Raw genomic sequence first — 20993 nt, 5'->3', positions numbered from 1 at the left:
TTGACCTGCTTTGTCAGTCCCCAAAACTGGGGAACCCCACTGGTTGCATTTACTGAATCCTCCTTGACTCACTCTCTGGGACTTGCATCAACCTACTGCCAAATCTAATGATTCTACTTCAGCAGTATTTTCCAAGTCAACCCATGCCTTCCTAATTCTTAATGCCAACAATCAAGTTCAGGGGCTTAGTGCTTTCCCCTGAATTATTGGCACAGCCTCCTAACTGTTTCCTATCACCAGTTTCTTTGTCTCCAACCTCATCTCCACTGCCACCCTCCATACAGCTGGAAGGCTAACATTCCTAAAACCAAGTCATCTTATGACAACTTTGCTTGAAACCTGTCAGTGGCTCCCTGTAATGGACAACACAAAGTCCCAACTTCATGGCCTGATATTCGAGTCCTGCTAAGAATTGATCCTCATTTATCCAGCCTCATCTTCTATTCTCCTTGCTGTACCATGTGTCCCAAACTAGACTACTAGTCTTTTCCCAAATGTACCCATGTTTCCTCTTATCCTCACCTTCATTATTAATCTTTCTAAGGACCAATTTAAATGTTCGCCCTGCCGCATGACACGCTAGAAAGTCTCTCTTCTTCCTCTTTCATAGCGCTTAATTATAGTACAATTTTAAGAAAAATTTTGATTCTTTTATCCTTCCTACTCACACTATAAGCTTCTTGACAGTGTGAACCATCTGCTTAATCTCTAATTCAAGCAAAAGTTGTGGTTTTAGCATGCAGCCACTGGAGCAGATCTGTGCAATGAAAATATAATGTGAGCCACATGTGATTTAAAATTCTCTAGTAGCCATATTAAAAAAGTTAAAAGACATAGATAAATTTAATTGTGCTCATATATTTAAATTCATATCAAAATATTAACATTGCAACATGCAATAATATAAAAATATCATTGAGATATTTTATATTCTTTCATACTACATCTTTGAAACCTGGTGTGTATTTTTTAAATTTATTTTTATTGAAGTAACATTGGTGTATAACATTATGTAAGTTTCATGCGTACAACATTATATTTCTACTTCTGTATACACTACAGCATGCTTATGCCCCCCCAAAATTTAGTTTCCATCTGTTACCATACCCATTTCACCCTCCCCACCACCACCCCTTCCCCTCTGGTAACCACTACTCTGTTCTCTGTTCTCTGTATCTACATATTTGTTTCTGCTTTTTCATCTATTTTGTTTTTGTTTGTTTGCTTTTATATTACACATATGAGTAAAATCATACAGTATTTGTATTTCTCTGTCTGACTTTTTTCACTTAGGATAATACCTCAAGGTTGATCCATGTTGTTACAAAAGGTAAGATTTCATCTTTTTTATGGCTGATTAGTATCCATTGTGTATGTATGTATGTATATATATATATATATATATATATATATATATATATATATATATATATATATATACCACATCTTTATCCATTTGTCCGTCGATGGGCACTTAGTTTGTTTCCCTATCTTGGCTATTGTAAATAATGCTGCAATGAACATAGGGGTGCATATATCTTTTTGAATTAGGGTTTTCGTATTCTTTAGATAAATACCCAGAAATGGAATAGCTGGATCATATGGTAGTTCTATTCTTAATTTTTTGAGGAATCCTCCTACTATTTTCTATAGTGGCTGCACCAATTTATATTCCCACCAACAGTGTATGAGGCTTCCCTTTTCTCCACATCCTCACCAACACTTGTTATTTCTTGCCTTTTTGATAATAGTCACTCTGATAGGTGTGAGGTGATATCTCACTGTGGTTTTGACTTGCATTTCCCTAAAAATTAATGTTAAACATTTTTTATGTGTCTATTGGCCATCCATATATCTTCTTTGGAAAAATGTCTATTCAGGTCCTCTGCCCGTTTTTTAATTGGGTTGTTTGTTTTTGTTGTTGTTGAGTTATAGGAGTTCTATATTTTATGGATATTAACCCCTTATCAGATATATGATTTGCAAATATCTTCTCCCATTCAGTAGATTGTCTTTTTGGTTTGTTGATGGTTTCCTTTGTTGTGCATAAGCTTTTTAGTTTGATGTAGTCCTATTTGTTTATTGCTTTGCTTTTCTTGTCTGAGGAGGTATATCCAGAAAGATTGCTAAGACCGATGTCAAAGAGTATGCTGCCTATGTTTTCTTCTAGAAGTTTTATGGTTTCAAGTTTTACATTCAAGTTTTTAATCCATTTGTGTATAGTGTAACATAGCTGTCTAGTTTCATTTTTTTCCTTGTGGCTGTTCAGTTTTCCCAACACCTTTAATTGAAGAGACTGTCTTTTCTCCATTGTATGCTCTTTGCTCTTTTGTCATAAATTAGTTGTCCATATATGTAAGGGTTTATTTCTTTTTTTTAATAAATGTAAATATTCTCTCTTTTAAAAAAAAATTATTTATTTACTTGGTTGCACCGGGTCTTAGTTGCAGCATGCAGGATCTTTGTTGCCATGTGTGGGATCTTCGTTGAGGCATGTGGGATCTGTAGTTGCAGCATGCAGGACTTTCAGTTGTGGCATGTGGGATTTAGTTCCTTGACCAGGGATCAAACCCGGGCCCCCTGCATTGGGAGCATGAAGTCTTAACCACTGGACCACCAGGGAAGTCCCTTAAGGGTTTATTTCTGATCTCTCAATTCTGTTCCCTTGACCTATGTAACTGTTTTTCTGCCAGTACCATGCTGTTTTGATTAGTACAGCTTTGTAATATAGTTTCAAATCAAGGCATGAGATACCTCCAGCTTTGTTCTTTCTTCCCAGGATTGCTTTGGCTACTCAGGGTCTTTTGTGGTTCTACATAAAGTTTAGAATTTTTGGTTCTATTTCTGTGAAAAAAATGTCCTTGGAAATTTGAAATGGATTGCATTGGATCTGTAGGTTGCTTTTAGGTAATGTGGACATTTTAACAATGTAAATTCTTCCAATTCAGGAGCATGGAATATCTTACCATTTATTTATGTCTTCTTCAGTTTCTTTCAACAATGTCTTATAGTTTTCAGTGTACAGGTCTTTCACCTCCTTGGTTAAATTACCAGGTGTATATTTTAAATTTACAGCATGTCTCAATTTGAACTAGTTACATTTCAAGTGCTCAATAGTCCCTTGTGGCTAGTGGCTAGCAAATTGGACAGTGAAGCTCAGGAGTCTTGCTGCCATGGTTCAAATCCTGGCTCTGTAACTTATAGCTGTGTGATCTGGACTAATTGCTTAACGCCTATGTGCCTCAATGTGAGTATCTATAAAATGGGAACAATAATAGTACCTACCTCTTCAGTGAAGATAAATGAGAAAATATGAGTAGAGAGCTTTAGTATCATCATCTTTGTAGTTACTGCAGGGTCCAGAGAACATCCATGATTGCCAACAATGAAGGCTTATTGAGTTGAACTGAATTCTGCTGAGTTCCTCAAATAGTGGACGGATTAAAAAGTAATGCTTTGGAGTGAGAGGGCCATAGGTTTAAATTCTAGTCCTGCCCCTTCTTAGCTCCATCCCTGACCCCACTTCTCTCACCCCAGCACCCCTCTTGTCTTTTCTGCTCTGTAACACCACTTTAATAGCTATACCTGCTCAGGTAGGTGCCTATGCTCCTTTATCTCTGGACAGGAAAAGCCCCTCTGAGATTGATAACCATCCCCACTCTCCACATCTCCCCCTTACTGCGCATGTGCAGTTGGTCAGTGGCAGCCGTTTTGTCTCACTTTCCTCCCCGTCCCCCGAGCTGACATGACTTTCTGAACTCTTCCTCAAACATGGTTGCTAAGTTGTTAGAAATCATTGCTCTGACCAGCAAGCGTCTAGGTAGTGTATTTTATTATAAATGATTTATCCATATTCCAGGCTTTGTAGCAACATCAGCCCAAATGCACAAACTCAGGTGTAAAACCTCAGTCCCAATTGCCCTCCAGTCATCTCTATGACCTTAAATCAGTGATTCTCAGTGTGGTATGGGGAAGACAAGAATCAGAGTCACTTGGAAGAAAGTGTTAAAATATAGATTCCCAGGTCCCACCTAGATCTGCTGGATCAGAATCCCTAGGCATAGAGCCTGGGGATCTGACTTTTTTTTCTTTTTCTATGCAACTCTCAATTGCAAATCCACATGAGGATGGAAGGAAGGGTAATGAGAGCATGGAGGATTGTATAGAAAAAGAGGGTGGTAGTGTCAAAGAAAAACTTTGCTTATCTCACTCTTTTTCACTTATTACTTTTCTGTTCCCCCTCACCCATGAAGGGCAGAGCGTAGGCAGTGGCAGAACTGTTGCTGGTTATTCTGACTCTGCATCCAGAACTTACTGGGAAGCCTGCTCCTGTGTCCAGGTTGTATATACACTTAGGACAATTTGACTAATCAGGTTATAGAAGTATGCTAAAAGGAAGTAATGGTATGGCATGTTCCCCTTCCTAGGGCTGTAAACTTTTTAACAGGATTCTAGGAAATAAATCTTAAATGCAGGAATGACCTATGATGATAGAATTTCAACCCTGCAGCAGATTGGTGGAAAGGAGAGGGAGCTACTGAGAGGTGGAGACCCAGAGAGAGGAGATTAAGGAGAATTGTAGCAATTCTTTTTTTAAAAAATATGTATTTATTTATTTGGCTGCATCAGGTCTTAGTTGCTGCACGCGGGATCTTTCATTGCGGCTTGTGGGCCCTTTGCTGAGGCTTGTGGGCTTCTCTCTAGTTGTGGCATGCGGGCTCCAGAGCACTCGGGCTCAGTAGTTGTGGAGCACACGGGCTTAGTTGTCCCGCAGCATGTGGGATCTTAGTTCCCTGACCACGGATGGATGCCGCATCCCCTGCATTGGAAGGCGGATTCTTAACCACTGGACCACCAGGGAAGTCCCCGAGAATTGTAGCAATTCTGCTGATATACTGTGCTGGCAATTAACCCATAAAGGGACTCATTTTCTTTGTTGCTCCCTGGAAACAACCCTCTTAGGAAATCACTGGGTGCTGCCAGGTAGCATTCTTGTTTAGCCTGAACCCTGGTCTAAAAAGCATCTCGTTCCTAGGAAGTGTGTGCCCCTCTAAAGTGCACTGTGCATATGATGGTGGCTCCATGAGTCCAGCTGGACCTTGGCAAGACCACAAGGCTTGGTTAGCAAATCCAATGGAAGTGGCTGGTGGCTGGCCAGATCTATTTGGTGACCTCAGTGGTTCTCCCTTCTCTCGTCTGTGTGGGTATTGAGTTAGGTCTAGTGTTATCAATTACAGTGTTTGTATGGGAATGAATTTTTTAAAAATCATGAACCATTTTGCCTAAAGAGTCATCACATTTTAACTAGAAAAGCCATGGTAATAGGCAGCCATCCTTATGTGTTCAACAGGAATCTGCAAAGCGCCTATTTGGTATGCAGTACTGTGCTCTGTGCTGTCTCTTTGCCCTAGTGGGTCCCTTTGCCAAGAATGCATGACTGCTTCCTAATCTTGTCTTTTAAGACAAAGCTTAAATTTCTCCTCCTCAGTCTTCCCAAGTCTTAAGTAACTCACTTGCCAGTCACTCTCCATCACATTACCTGATTTTATCTTCTTCATAGTGCTTTTGTGTACCTGAAATTATCATTTCCTTTTCCCCTCTCTCCCTCCTTCACTTTCTCCCTCTCTCCCCTTCTCTCTCCTTCCCTCACTTTCTCCTTTTTCTCTCTCTTCCTCTCTCTTCCCCCTAACCCCCTAGAATGTAAGCTCCAGGAAAGAAAGCACGTCTTGTCTGTCTCTCAGTTCAATATTCCCAGTGAGTAGCCACTCAAAAATTATTTGTTGAGTACATGAGTGAGACACTTGGAAGATAGGAGTCTTCAGCCAGGTCTTAAAGGGCTTGTCCATGGATCAGAAGGGAAACTAGCTTTCCAGGTGAAGAGACTAGAATAGAAGGATCAATGACCTGAGTGTGTTGGGGGTTGGAGGCGGATCAGAGGGGAGCAGCCAGCTCATGGCCCAGGGGCCAGGTTAGGAAGCATTGAATGCTGTCATTGGAGGAATGGGAAGGTATGGAGGGAACAGGAAGAGTACGTAGGATGCAAAACCACAGATGCTGTGGTGAGGATGTACATGATTTAAAGAGCAGTGAGGAAAAAAATCATCTGGTTATTGAATAGGAAGAAATAATGAAAACAGGGTTTAACAGAGTTTATCCTAAAAGAACAAACTAGAGCAAAATCCAGTCAGGTTCTACAAGTGCACTTGTTCCTTAAGTAAATCCTTGTGGGTGAACACAGCCTAGAACAGGTAACTGCCTCAACTCTCTCATGCTTCTTTTGTCCTTTCCATAAAACAGGAACTTAAGAAATGTCATCAACAATAATGATACAATAGCAATTCTATTGTCAGGCGCTAATCCATACAACAGTCTTATTAGATAAGTGCTATCATTAGCCCCATTTTAGAGATCAAGAAATCGAGACTTGGCGAGGAGATTACATAATTAGCCCAAATTCAAACCCAGATCTGGTCCAGAGTTCTATTGACCACTCTGTAACTTGGAGGTTTCAAAGATAAAAATCCCATTTGGAAACTTACTGCAAAAAGATACCACCTTGAAAGAAGCAAAATAAAGTTAGAATAGGAATTTCTGACCACCAAACCCTGAAATGAAAATGCTGTATTTGTATGCTGCTCTGACAGGAAGCAAATCTAAATTTATTATGAGGTACTATGTACTCTAAATGTATTATGAGGTACATCATAAATGTATTGTGATCGTGTTAAGAGCAAGGGCTTTAAGAATTTGGGAAACCTGAATTTGAATCACAGCTCAACTACTTCCTGGGGGTCTGATCTAGGTTAGTGAACAACTCTGAGCCTCAGCTGCCTCATCTATAAAATGAGGATGATACTAGTACTGAGGTCATAAAGATGTAGTGAAGATTAAGATTAAGTAGACTAACACAGGTAACTTGTCACTGTAGAGGACAGAAGCACCAGCTTTAGAATCAGGGTTCAAACCTAGTTCAACAATCTAGTAGCTGTGTGACCTTAGGCTGGATACTTTACCTTTGTGAGTACTGGTTTTCATATGTGTAAAATGGGAAAGATAATATTTGCAACTCATTCTACCAACAAATATGTATTAAATGCCTGTGGTGCCAGGCATTCCACTCAGTTTGAGGGTAAAAAGATGAATAATCTTTATCTGCAAGGAATTTACAATTTTGTAGTAGGAGACACAACCAACACATAAGAATATTATTACAAGGATTATGATACAGTAAGGGACCAAAGAAAGGAGTCTACAACTCTATGTGGAGGAGTTAGGAAAGGCTTCACAGAGGAGGTGAGGAAGTTGTGAGAGCCAAATTGGATATATTCTGGAGTGTCAAATGAACAGTGAGTGAAAGTAGGTTGGAATTGGAGAATGAGATATAGAGATTTAATTTTTTTAATAAATTTATTTATTTTATTTATTTATTTTTGGCTGCATTGGGTCTTTGTTGCTGCACACGGGCTTTCTCTAGTTGTGGCGAGCGGGGGCTGCTCTTCGTTGCAGTGTGCGGGCTTCTCATTGCCGTGTCTTCTCTTGTTGCCGAGCACGGGCTCTAGGTGCGCAGGCTTCAGTAACTGTGGCACACAGGCTCAGTAGTTGTGGCATGCAGGCTCAGTAGTTGTGGCACACGGGCTTAGTTGCTCCGTGGCATGTGGGATCTTCCCGGACCAGGGCTCGAACCTGTGTCCCCTGCATTGGCAGGTGGATTCTTAACCACTGAGCCACCAGGGAAGCCCAAGATTTAATTTTTTATTGTAAAGTATAACACATACAGGAAAGTGCATAGGAAGTAAATGTACAACTCCGTATATTGTCACAAAGTCACTACAAATGTGTAACCAGCACCCAGATGCTCCCCCCATGCCCTCTCCCTATTACTACTTATTTCTTCTTCTCCAAAGGCGACCATCACTTTCACTTTTAATAGCAGAGAATAGTTTTTCCTGTTTTTGACCTTCATATAATTGGAACCATACAATAGGTTCTCTTTTTGTGTCTGGATTGGTTTTTTCCACATTGTAACTGTGATATTCATCCATACTGTTTTGTGTACACTATATTATATAGTATGCTATTGTCTGAAGACAGCACATTTAAAATTTTTCCATTCTTTTGTTAATGGAGATTTAGACTGCTTTCAATTGGGCTTGTTGCAAATAATGCGGCTATGAATATTCTTGGTGCACATATGCATGCATATCTGTTGTATATATACCCAGGGATAAAGTTGCTTTGTCAAAGGGCATGTATATGTTCAAGCTTAGTAGATAATGCCAAGTTCTTTTCTAAAGTGGTTGCACCAAAATACACTTTCACAAGCAGCGAAGTCTGGGAGTTCCTATTGCTCCATATCCTTCGCCAACACTTGGTATTGTCAGTCTTTTTAATTTCAGTTATTTGGAGGAGTATGTAGTGGTATCTCATTGTTTTAACTTGTATTTTCCTAATTACAAAAGAGGTTGAGCACCATTTCATATGTTCATTGGCCATTTGGAGATGTTTTGTGAAGTACCTAAGAATCTCTTGCCCAGTTTTTAGTCTTTTTCCTGAATTGTCAATCTTGCCTTTTATCTTCTTTACCATATTAAGGATAGTTATTTTAAAGTCCGTGTCTGATAACTCCATTATATGGAGTACTTGTGAGCTTGTTTCTATTGTCTGTTGTTTTTCTTGGTTTTTGTTCACAACATTTTGTTCACTTTTATACATAGCTATTTTTGAATGAGTGATGAACACTGCATATGAACAATTGCAAAAGATAATTTGAGGCCTAGAATGAAATTGGCTTACCCAGAGAGCTTTCTTGCAAGTGGCTAGAGTCCCAAGCAATCTGGTATTATCTTAATCCAATTTCAAGGACTGAGATTATTGGAAGCTGGGCTTTTGTTCCTGCAAGGATTGGTCTATTTCTAGTTTCCCATTATTCCTAGGATGTAGCCTTTTGAAGTCCAACTAAAAGCTTTGAGCAGAGTTGTCAGGCCCTTCTCTCCTTGGTGAGCTCTGGACTGCAGCTTTTTTATCTCCTTGCCTCTTGAAGCTGTCAAAGTACTGCTTGGCTTCTCAGTCATAGAACAGTGTCTTCTGGAATCAACAGAGGCCTTATAGGAAAAGTTGCCGCAAATGTCAGACTCATCTCTCTGAGTTTCCGCCTTTTCTTGGCCCTCTAGACCTTGGCCTCCAAAATTCTTTATTGCTTTGAAGCAATGTATGTGTATGTGTGTGTGTGTGTGTGTGTGTGTGTGTGTGTGTGTGAATGCATGCATGTACACACACACATACACTTTTCATGGTATCCCTCAATGGGAGCGTTGTCCAAATTCCTAGTCCTCCATTACCAGAGTGGAAATCCTGCTTGAAACATTTATTTTAAAATATTACCTCACATAAGCCTCACAATAATCCAAATTATTCTCTCAGCATCACATAGCTAAAAAGTGGGAGACACAGCAATGGTAACCTAGTCTCTCTGATTCCAAAGTATAAGTAATAAAACAAAGGGCAATGTAGCAGCTTGCATGGTACATGATTAGAGCTGGCTAATTAGTTTCATTAGTTTCATTCCATCTCTAACATTTAATGCTAATTCAAGTATTATAGGAAAAGGAAAAATCTAAGTGAGTTATACGTTCAAGAAAGAAATATATCAAGATAAGAATGGCTAATATATATATTTATGTGTATATATATATATATAAATCTCAGAAAAAAATAATTTGAGGCAAGTGGCTTCTACAAAATGAAGAATGCATTTGTCCCCCCTTTCCATCCTCATTACCATTGCCTTAGTCGAGACTCTAATCGTCTCTCACCTGGATTTCTCTCTGTAAATTCTATTCTGCAAAAGAAGATAAGGATGATCAGACTTCCTAAGGCACTAATAGAGTCACCACCCTGCTTAAAAGCCTTCAAACTATAGCTCTAGTATTTCCCTTGATGCCACATGTCCCTCCAACTACCCCTCATTTCCCTGCTCCCTTTCATAGTAAAGTGCTTCAAAACAGTTGTCTCTACACTGGCTATCTTCATTTCCTTACTTCCCATTTTTTTCTTATACCCATTTCATTCTAGCTTCTGCTCCTGAACATTAAAAAAAACAAAAAACAAAAAAAACCCCTGCTTACTTTTTAGGTCACCAATGACCTCCATGTTGCCAAATGCAATGGACCATTTTCCTACCTCATCTTAGTCTCAGTAGCATTCCACACAGTTGTTAACTGCCCCTTTCCAGGAACACTACACTAGCTCCTCTTCTGACTTTTCTTCTCCCTAACAGCTTAATGTTGTTGTCTCAAGTCTTGGTCGTAAGAAACACCTCTCTATCTATATTCCCTTGATACATGATTCCATCTAGGCCTAGGTTGAAATACTACCTATCTGCTGTCTCCCAAATTTACATCATCAATCAGACCATTACTGAACTTTAGCCTCATTTATCTAACTTTTTATTTGGTATTTCTACTTGGATACCTCAAAGTCAACATGTCAAAACAAAACTTTGATTCTCACACTACTCAATCCCTCTCCCAGTTTTCCTCATCTCAGAAAATGTCATCTTTCCCTTTCTGCCACTATCATCCTAGTCCAAACTACCATCATTTCTTGCCTAGACTATACCAATTGCTTCCTGACAGATATTCCTCCTTTTATCTTTGTCTTCCTATAATACAGTCTCCACAGAGCAGCCAGAGTAAACCTTTAAAAGCCTAAATCAGAACATAGAACTGCCCTTCTCAAATCCCTGCTTCTTCTGTACACCCAAAGTGGTTACACATAGTATGAAGAATAGAATTTGTAAGATAGCCCTAGAATCATATGTATTTGTGCGTATGTCTAACTCTTCCTAAAAGAAAGCTAACATATAACTTCATAGACTCCACAGTGCCTTGCATATTTCTAAATATATACTAAGTCAGGAGTCTGCAAACTTTTTCTGTAAAGGGTGAGTTTTTAGACTTTATAAGCAATATAGCCTCTATATTTTGACTACTTATCTCAGCCACTGTAACATGAAAGCAGCCATGGACAAGAAATAAAGGAATAGGTGTGGCTATGTTCCAATAAAATTTTATTTACAAACCAGGTAGCAGGCTGGATTTAGCCCACAGGCCATACTTTGCTGAGCCCTGTACTGTGTCCTGAGTCTCATCTTGACAACATCAAAGAAAAATGAATACTGTGGTAGCCATGAAGGTGCACCAGTCAGAGACAATCAGTCTCCAAGAATGCAATCATCCAACAGCTTCTACATGCAGGTTCCTTTAGGGCCTGCTGTTTTTAAGCTGAGGCCATGTGCTTCTCAGGCAGCTCTCAGCCTATGACTGAGCATGGTAGTGGTACAAAGGCTTGCCATTTCTGGCCAGCACAGGACAATCTTTGCACACGAGTAATCTTTGCAGAGCGCCCCATTCAGCTGGCCGAGATTTTTTAGAGCTGTGCTGCAATCTGAGGCTTTTCTTCCCCAATTCTCCTTTCTTCCCTCTCTGTTTTCACATGTGTCAGAATTGCATCACAGTCTAAAGGCAAGTAATGTGATGGCAGCTTAGACCTCAGTGGTAGCAATGCTAGTGGTGAGAAGTGTTCAAGTTCTGGACAAATTTTGCAGATAGAGCCAACAGGCTTTGCTGATAGATTGAGTGTAGATTGTGAGTTAAAGAAAGGATTCAAGGATGATGTCAAAGATGATTCTGTAGAGTGAAGCTGTGTTTTCTAGTTCATTTCTGCTATTTTTATTATTACTTGCCTTCTGTGTTCTGTAGTTTTACTTGGTTGTTCTGTCTCTGAATTCTTTTTTTTTTAAATTTATTTATTTATTTATTTTTGGCTGTGTTGGGTCTTCGTTTCGTGTGAGGGCTTTCCCTAGTTGCAGCAAGCGGGGACCACTCTTCATCGCAGTGCGTGGGCCTCTCATTATCGTGGCCTCTCTTGTTGCGGAGCACAGGCTCCAGACGCGCAGGCTCAGTAGTTGTGGTGCACAGGCTTAGTTGCTCCGCAGCATATGGGATCTTCCTGGACCAGGGTTCGAACCCATGTCCCCTGCACTGGCAGGTGGATTCTTAACCACTGCGCCACCAGGGAAGCCCATGTCTCTGAATTCTTAACTTGTACACTTAATGAATTAATTTTAAGCCTTTCTTCTTGTTTTAATATAAGCATTTAAGGCTATAAATTTCCCACGAATAATATTTAGCTGCATACCATGAGTTTTGATGCATAATATTCTGTTCCATTCAGTTGTAAGTATTTTTTAATTTCAGAATTTCTTCATGGACACGAGTTGCTTAGAAGTGCATTTTCAAACTTCCAAAACTATGGGTTTTTCCTAATCATCTTTTAAAAATTTCTAATTTATCTGCATTGTGGTCAGAGGAAGTGGTCTGAAGATTTTTTTAAAACTTTGTTCAGATGCTGTGTCGGCTTGCTGAAAATTCTGTAATAATTTGGCATAGTGTTCTATATATTCCATTAGGTTAAGCCTGCTAATTGTGTTGTTCAAATCTATATCTTTATTGAATTTTTATCTGCCTGGTCTAAAAAATACAGAGAGAAAATTGTTCAAAATTCCCACTATGATGTGGATTTGTCAATATCTCCTGTAGTTCTGTAAATTTTGCCTTGTATATTCTGAATCTAGGTTGTTAGGCACATTCAAGTTTAGAAGTTTTGTATTCTTATGGTGACTTGAAACTTATCATTACTTGTGATCACCTTCTTTGTAGTAATGATATTTGCCCTCAGGTCTATTTTGTTTGATATTAATACAGCTAAACCACCTTTCTTTTGATTAATATTTGCCTGATATATGTCTCCCCACTGTTTGACCTTCAACCTTTATGGGTCTTCATGTCATAGACATGTCTCTTTTTTAGTATAATTGACACACAGTGAAATGCACAGATCTTAAGTATAATCATCCTTCCTTCTTGAATATCAGACTTCCTTCTCGGATTTTTTTTTTTTTTCCTGAAGCACATATTTAGAAACATATTTAGAGAGTCTGTTGGCGGTAATCTCTGCTTCTGAGTTTTAAAATGACTTTATATTGCCCTCATACTTTTAAACTTTTAATTATTAAAATATTCAAACATATTTAAAAATTGAGAGAATATAATTAACCTCCATGTACCTCCTGCCCAGCTTCAACAATTGTCCAATCATACCAACGTTCTTTCATCTTTACCCCACATACTTTACCCACACCTGAATTATTTTGAAGGAAATTCCAGACATCATATGAATTCATCCATAAATATGCCAGTATAGATCCCTAAAATAAAAACTGTTTAAAAATTAAAGATAACTACAATATCATTATCACACTAGGAAAAATTAATGATTATTCTTTAATATTTGAGATTATTGAATATCCAGTCAGTGTTTTTGGCTGTGTTGGGTCTTTGTTGCTGCACGCGGGCTTTCTCTAGTTGCGGCAAGCGGGGGCTACTCTACGTTGCGGTGTGAGGGCTTCTCATTGGGGTGGCTTCTCTTGTTGTGAATCACGGGCTCTAGGCACGCGGGCTTCAGTAGTTGTGGCTTGTGGGCTCTAGAGCGCAGGCTCAGTAGTTGTGGTGCACGGGCTTAGTTGCTCAGCAGCATGTGGGATCTTCCTGGACCAGGGCTCGAACCCGTGTCCCCTGCATTGGCAGGCGGATTCTTAACCACTGCACCACGATGAAAGTCCCTCCCATGTCTCTTTTAATTGATAGGATTCCCCCTCCATCTTCTTGTTTTCTTTGCAATTTTTTGTTCAGGAAATTGGGTTGTTTGTTCTGTTGTGTTTCCTAGAGTATGGATTTGGCAAATTGTATCCTTTTGGTTTCATTTGAGTTCATTCGAACTCAAACCAACTAGCTATGTACAATCCTGAATCAAAGAACACACTTATAAACCAGGCCATCAAAATTTACACTTAATTTCTTCCAGAGGTATGCAAACAAGGATGGCATCACTTCCATCCAATGTGAAGTGCTAGGTAATCAGGCATCTTCCGTGTTTACTTACTATTCCTTTACAGTGTTTTACATGTATACCAAATGGTGACTTAAAACAACTAACAAAATTTAACAAAAAGATCAGATATCAGATAGAACTGGTAGACAATTTAATTTAAAAAGTGAGGAAAACATCAACTACTTGAAGAAATGTATGTGGTAACGTGGGGAAAGGTAGATGGAGAATTTGAAATTTTTAACTTAAAAACATATTTCTTTAAAAAATCAAGGAAAATGAGAACCTACTGTATAGCACAGGGAACTCTACTTGGTGCTCTGTGGTGACCTAAATGGGAAGGAAATCCAAAGAAGAGGGGATATATGTATACATATGGCTGATTTACTTTGCTGTACAGCAGAAACTGACACAGCAGTGTAAAGCAACTATTCTCCAATAAAAATAAATAAATAAAAATATACAGTTAAGACAAAAAAAATCAAGGAAAAGCTAGGTGTCAAACTCCTCTGCTACAAATGATGGTGTTTTAAATTATATAATAAAGTATTTACTTAATCTGAATTCTTTGGGGAGGTTTTAAATGGTCATACTCTCAATGGAAATAAATCTTTTAATAACTGTCTTATTTAGATATAGTCCTCTGATGACAAGGCAATTTTCTGATTGCACATGAGATAAATGGAGTTAATACCATTAAGCAAACATGAAACTTTTGTTGTACTGTGATCATAGATGAGTCACTAAGTAAAATGATTAATCACAAATCAGTGTTGCTAGGCTCACTGAGTGACTATTCTTCCCTTGCAAGGCAGTTAGAAACTCTAAATTTATAAGCTAATGAGTTTATTCTAGCTATAAACAGACACAAGCATCAGAGTATTCAGGAAATTTGTACGCAATTAACCTAAAATGATGACTATCTTAAAATATATTTTGGCATATTTCTATCATACAGGGTATTGTACAAATATATAAAATGAAATCAAATACCTGCAGATAAATTTTGAATAATGGAATACTAAGAGAACTATTTTAATGGAAGAAAATTTTAAAATAAGAGAATTTCAATACATGTCACTACAACATTAAAGAATCATAAATTATCTTCATTTCATCAGCCTATAAATGGCTGTACTTCATGTTGCAATGACTAGAACTTGTAACCTTAATAAGTAGCATTATCATGACCTAAATCATGTTGAAAGGAACAGGGCTTTACAAAGAGACAAACAGTATTCGTGCTTTCAATAAATATCCTCTTTCAAAAACAGGAGAAAATGAAGAACAACATTGTTTGGATTTTGTAAAGAACTCTATTTGATTTTAAATCTTCATTAATCTCAGATTAACAAAGCTATTATTAATATTAAATTAGCAAAGTTCTTTGCACATGTGCAAGGAAGGAACCATGGGGATGTAAAAATGAAAATGAAGACTAGTGGGGAAGACAAATAAACCCTGCTAATTCTAAGAAAGAATGGCATACAGGCTAAAGCTCCTTTAGATTACTTCCTTCCTACTTTCTTGGCATTAAAAAATAGTTTTCCTTTAATGAAATGCATCTTGGTTCCATCTTTTGTGAAACTCTGAAAACCAAAGCAAAATAATGTAAGCTGTGTGAGGGCAGAGACCGTGTCTGCTTATTTACCACTTATCTCCTAGTGTTTACCACAGTGCCTACTATATAATAAGCATTACATAGATGAGGAAGCAGCAGCTGAGTTTTCCTTTGCAGGATAACAAGGATGCAACAGGAAGTTATTTCATTGTATATTTAGTAAATAATGTATGAGTTATCTATTGCTGCATAACTAATTACCCCAAAATTTAGCAGCTAAAGACAACACACATTTATTATCTCACAGTTTCTGTGGGTCAGGAATCTGGACATGACTTAGATGGGTGCTTGAGCTTAGGATCTCTCACAAGGCTGCAGTCATTCCAAGGCTCCACTGGGAAGGATCTGCTTCCTAGCTCACTCACGATTGTTGGCAGGATTCAGTTCTTCATGGGCTGAACAGGCCTTGGCAGAACTACCAAGGCCTCAGTCCCTTGGTTTCTTGTCATGAGGGCCTCTTCGCTGAGCATGTCACAGCATGGCAGCTTGCTTCATCAGAGTGAACAACCAAGGGGACAAGAGAGAGTACAAGCAAAACAGAAGTCACAGTCTTTTGTAACCTAATCACAGAAGTGACATCCCATCCGTTTTGCTGTATTCTGTCGGTTAGAAGCAAGTCACTAGGTCCAGCCCACACCTAAGGGAAGGGGATTACACAAAGGAGTGAATTACCATGATCTTTGGGGGCCACATCAGAAGGTGAATGCTATAAATGGTGAGTAGACTGATTGATTTGAGTGTAGGGTAAATGAAGAAATGCACAGATGATGAAGCTGGAAATAGACTGGAGTCAGGCCGACTGTGGAGGCTCTTGAGGTGTCCTAAGTTGTCTGAACTTTGTTCTGATGCTTGCTACTCAAAATGCAGTTCATGGATCAGCAGCATTCATATCACCTAAATACTTGCTAGAAAGACAGAATCTTGGGCTCCTACCACAGACCCATTTAATGAGTCTGCCATTTTAACAAGATCCTATGAACATTAAAGTTTCTAAAATGCCGCTCTTGTTGCTGAGAAGGAGAAAACAGCTTCTGTGAAAAGATTGAACATGGAAGGAAAAGGAGAAATGAATCAAAGATGACTATGTTTTTTGAAAATACAAGATCGGATTTGGTCTGATCATGGCATTAGGAGATTTACAGAAGAATATGGTTGACTCTCAATATCAGTGGTTCCCACACTTAATTCTGCACTAGAATCACCTGAGGAGCTTTTCAAAAGCTCCTTGGAGAAATTCTGATTCTAGGGCTGGAGCATCATGTAGTGCCAAAAATAAAGTGCTAAAAATACAAAAGGATAGGGGTAGGTCAAAGGGACACTGGAGCCAACCTTTAAGATGGGGGGGGGGACGGAGGTCCAAGAGGGAGGGGATATAGGTATACATATAGCTGATTCACTTCATTGTACAGCAGAAACTAACACAACGTTGTAAAGCAATTTTACTCCAATAAAAAAGAAAAGAGTTCCCGACATCCAAAGTTGGAAAAATGTGAGCAACAAAATAAATAACATAGTATTAGGTTATAACCCAAAGTATAAAATAAATATCCATGAATCCATACTGATATAAATGACTGAATAAATAAATAAATGGAGAGGCAAATCTCCAGGAGGTAGAATGTATTTCCTCTCACCACTGAGTATGGGATGGACTGAGAGACTTGCTTCTGAAGAACAGACTATGAAAAGGAAAACATAGTAGCTTTGCAATGGCTAACACTAGCCAGGTGACCAAAGCTAGCATGACTAGTGTTAAAGTCATGTTGATAGGATGCACCCTTCAGGATGATGTGATGAGAATGGTACCTCACCTCCCCAAATCTCAAAACCCCAGTTTAACCATGAGAAAAACTTCAGACAAACCCAAACTGAGGATGACACTCCACAAAATACCTGACCAATTCACCTTATATTTGTCAAGATCATGAAAAACAAGTGAAGACAGAAACTGTCACGGACTGGGGGAAGCTAAGTAGATGTGATGATTAAATGCAATGAGGGATCCTGGATTGGATTCTGGAATAGAAAAAGGATATTAGTGGGAAAACTAGTGAAATCAAATCATGAATGAAGAAATAACTCTGAATAAATCTGTAGTTTAGTTAATAGTAATGTACCAATGTTGATTTCTTAGCTTTGACAAATGTACCATAGTTATAAGATGTTAACATTAGGGCACTGGGTAACAGGTATACAGGAATTCTCTGTGCTATCTTTATAACTTTTCAGTAAACCTAAAATTATTCCAAAATAAAATGCTCATTACAAAACAATAGATGTCCAGGCCTCACTGCCTGAGATTCTGGTTTAATTTGTCTGGGTGGGTGAGGGGGGTGGGTGGTTAAGCACGATTATTTTAAAAAAATTCCCCAGGTGATTCTGGTGTTCAGCCAGAGTAGAGAATTATTACTCTATACTAGTGGTTCTCAAACTCAGGTATGCGTCAGAATTCTCAGCAGGGTGGGGGTGGAGCGTGTTAAAACACAGATTGCTAGGCCCCCATCCCCTGAGTTTGTGATTTGATAGGTCTGGGGTGGAGCCTGAGAATTTGCACCTCTTAAAAGTTCTCAGGTAATGCTGATTTTGCTGGTGTGGGGTCCACACTTTAACTACTGCTCTATACCAAAATCTTATAGTGATTTCTCTCAAAACAGTGTGAAAAGTAACAGCATGATACAAAGCAGTGTTATACAGTGCAAAGAGCACTAGTCTATAGCTCAAGAGACTTGGATTCTAGTCCTTAATTGGTCATCATTCAGCTATAGGACGTGGACGAAGCACTTCATCTCTCTTAGCCTCAAGCTTCTCATCTACAAAATAGGGAGACTGGTTTAATGACCATTAAATCAAAAAATCTATACCTCTTTCAACTTTTCAGATTACCATCTAGTTCTGTTATCTCAGACTTGATAAACAATTCCATAAAATCTAACCCAATATTTCTAAAACATTAGTGGAAGATTTTCCTCTAGAATACATGCTATGATTATGAAGTAATGAAGGCTATTTTAATCAATAAGCCAGAGCTAATATATTCAAATTAATAAGATCTACATTTCATGTCATCACCAAACACCTAGTCCAATGATGTTGTCATTGCCCAAAATACTTTTGGAACTCTTTTTTAAATATACATCAAAGCCAGTTTTTAGGCCATACAAGAAAGACAGTCTTTTAAAATCACACTTCATTGACCAAATGTAGCCAGCTTTCTCACCGGCATGTAACCACCAGACAGCCCTCCAAATGACCCTTGGTTATTTCTAAAAACCAAAATTGCCCGAAAAGAACAGAGTCTTAGCCATTAGGGGAAAGAAAACTCGTTTGAGAACTTGATGAAAGATACTCTGCCCTCCCCAGAAAAGTACATCAGCATGCAAAAAATTTTTGCTGACAATTTTAATCCCTAGACTCTAACTCAGAGACTCCCAGTCTGGGGAAATAAAGATGTACCACTACTAAGAAAATCTAAATGTTCTGAAAAGACTCAGAAGGAATCCTTTGGAGGCACCTTCTCTGAAGGAAACAAATGCACAATAGGAAAAGCATTGGGCTTGGGGTGTGAACAAGGCACCTCAGGATTTGGATGATTTGGCTGTGTCACTAACCAGTTTGGAGCGAAGAAGTCACTTTCCTCTGAGTGTCAATTTCCTCATTTGCAAAGTGGAAGAGGAAAAGGGATTGAGCTACATCAATGGTTCTCCATGTGTTCATTGGACCAGCATCAGCATCACCTAGGAACTCATTAAAAACGCCTACTGAATCAGAAACTCTGGGAGTGGGGCCTGGCCATCTGTGTTTTAACAAGCCCTCCACGGGATTCTGATGTACACTCAAGTTTGAGAACCACCAAGCTAAATGATCTCTAAAGTCTCTTCAAGCTCTCAAATTCTACAATTTATTTGGAAAGTATAAACTTCAGTAAGTTAAAATAGAAAACCAGAACCAATAGTCTCGGTCACATCTGTTGAAAAAGATTTTCTAAAATTAATTTCTAAGGGATAAAAGCATAAGAATCTCTATTTTTACCTTATGTCCCCTATAGTACCCATGCATAACTCTTTACAAATACTAGACATTCATATCTTTACCATGTGGTCCAATTTGGCTGAAAAAGAAAATTTTTCAACCCAGAGGTAGGTGAGACAGAAAATACCTGGTTCAGCTTATCTTGAACAGTTATTTCCCTCCCTTTTGCCTGCTATCCAAATTATACCATGGCTTTACTAACAAAGTAGTACGGAAAAAATCTGGACTTTGTTTTTATCTAAAAGCAACAAGTATCTCGTTTTCACTGAAAATGTGCTCAAGACACACCATCAGGACTTATCAAGCAATAATAAAAATTATTATTCTACCTTAGTGCTAACAAAAGCAGAAAGATTTTGAAATTAAGACTAATGGTTATGGTTTTGATTTCAAACAAGTAAACCAGATATTTGATATTAAGGAATTATTTTTAATGAGATATGATGATATCATAGTTATGTATAATATAGAAGTATCCTTATCTTTTAAAAATCTGATACTGTAATATTTAAAAATGAAGTATGCCACCTGCGAGCTTTAGTATCATCAGTGTTAAGGTGAGTGGGTAGAGAGGAAAAAGAAAACAAGATTGGCCATGAGAGAAGAGTTGAAATATGGGTATGTGGGGATTCATTTTACTGTCCTACTTCAAAATTTCTATAAGACAAAGCAGAAAATGTACCAATTCAATTATCTGCTGTTCTTAAGAGAAAAAAAAAAGCATATAATGGGATCCTGGCCACCAAATGAATAAACTGGAATGTTAAAAATGTTATTCACCCATTACAAAGGGAAGTAGCATTGTACTTAAATCTAGTATCTATCAAGCTATTACTAACAAACACAGATAATGTAATATAAACATTCCACTTACCATGAGAGTCAAACTGATAGTGAGCGAGAAGGTAGAGATTGTCAGACCTAAGTAACAGTGATTCTATTACGGCTCTCACATCACAAGAATAAAGAAACACTCTGAGGGATGATTCTGAAATTTACACTTCTACGTATTTGTAAGCACAGTTTTTAAAAAATGGAGTCTTTAAAAATTTATGTCCCTGTATTGTCACTTAAAATTGATTTTGCATCAGAGAAGGATAAACTCATAGAAAGCTCCATGGTAGCACTCTTTGAAATAATCAAAACAGAAACTGGCACCCAATTTCCACGTTATTCAAACATTAAATTGTATTCATAGTCAAATGAAATAGTCAATATTTGAGAAATTTCTCCATTAAACCACCAAGTTCCCAACATAGATAGTGGCTTTAATGAAGTAGAAAATGAAATACAGCTCACTCTTCCTCTCACACCAATCACTAATAAATGATTAGTGGGCAGCAGTTCTGAGTCACTGATTACTGTTTACTGGTAAAATGATGATAGTGGTCACTGC

General features: G+C 38.3%; 1 protein-coding gene across 1 annotated transcript in view; it reads right to left on the bottom strand.

Annotated features, from left to right (window-relative positions):
• Nucleotides 1-20993, bottom strand: part of PLP1 (proteolipid protein 1) — a 345526-nt gene that overhangs the window by 37566 nt on the left and 286967 nt on the right. The window lies entirely within an intron of this gene.

The sequence above is a fragment of the Balaenoptera physalus genome, assembly GCF_965194825.1.
Source record: "Balaenoptera physalus genome assembly, chromosome: X".
Lineage (NCBI taxonomy): Eukaryota > Metazoa > Chordata > Mammalia > Artiodactyla > Balaenopteridae > Balaenoptera > Balaenoptera physalus.
This window is presented reverse-complemented; position numbering and strand designations above follow the sequence as displayed.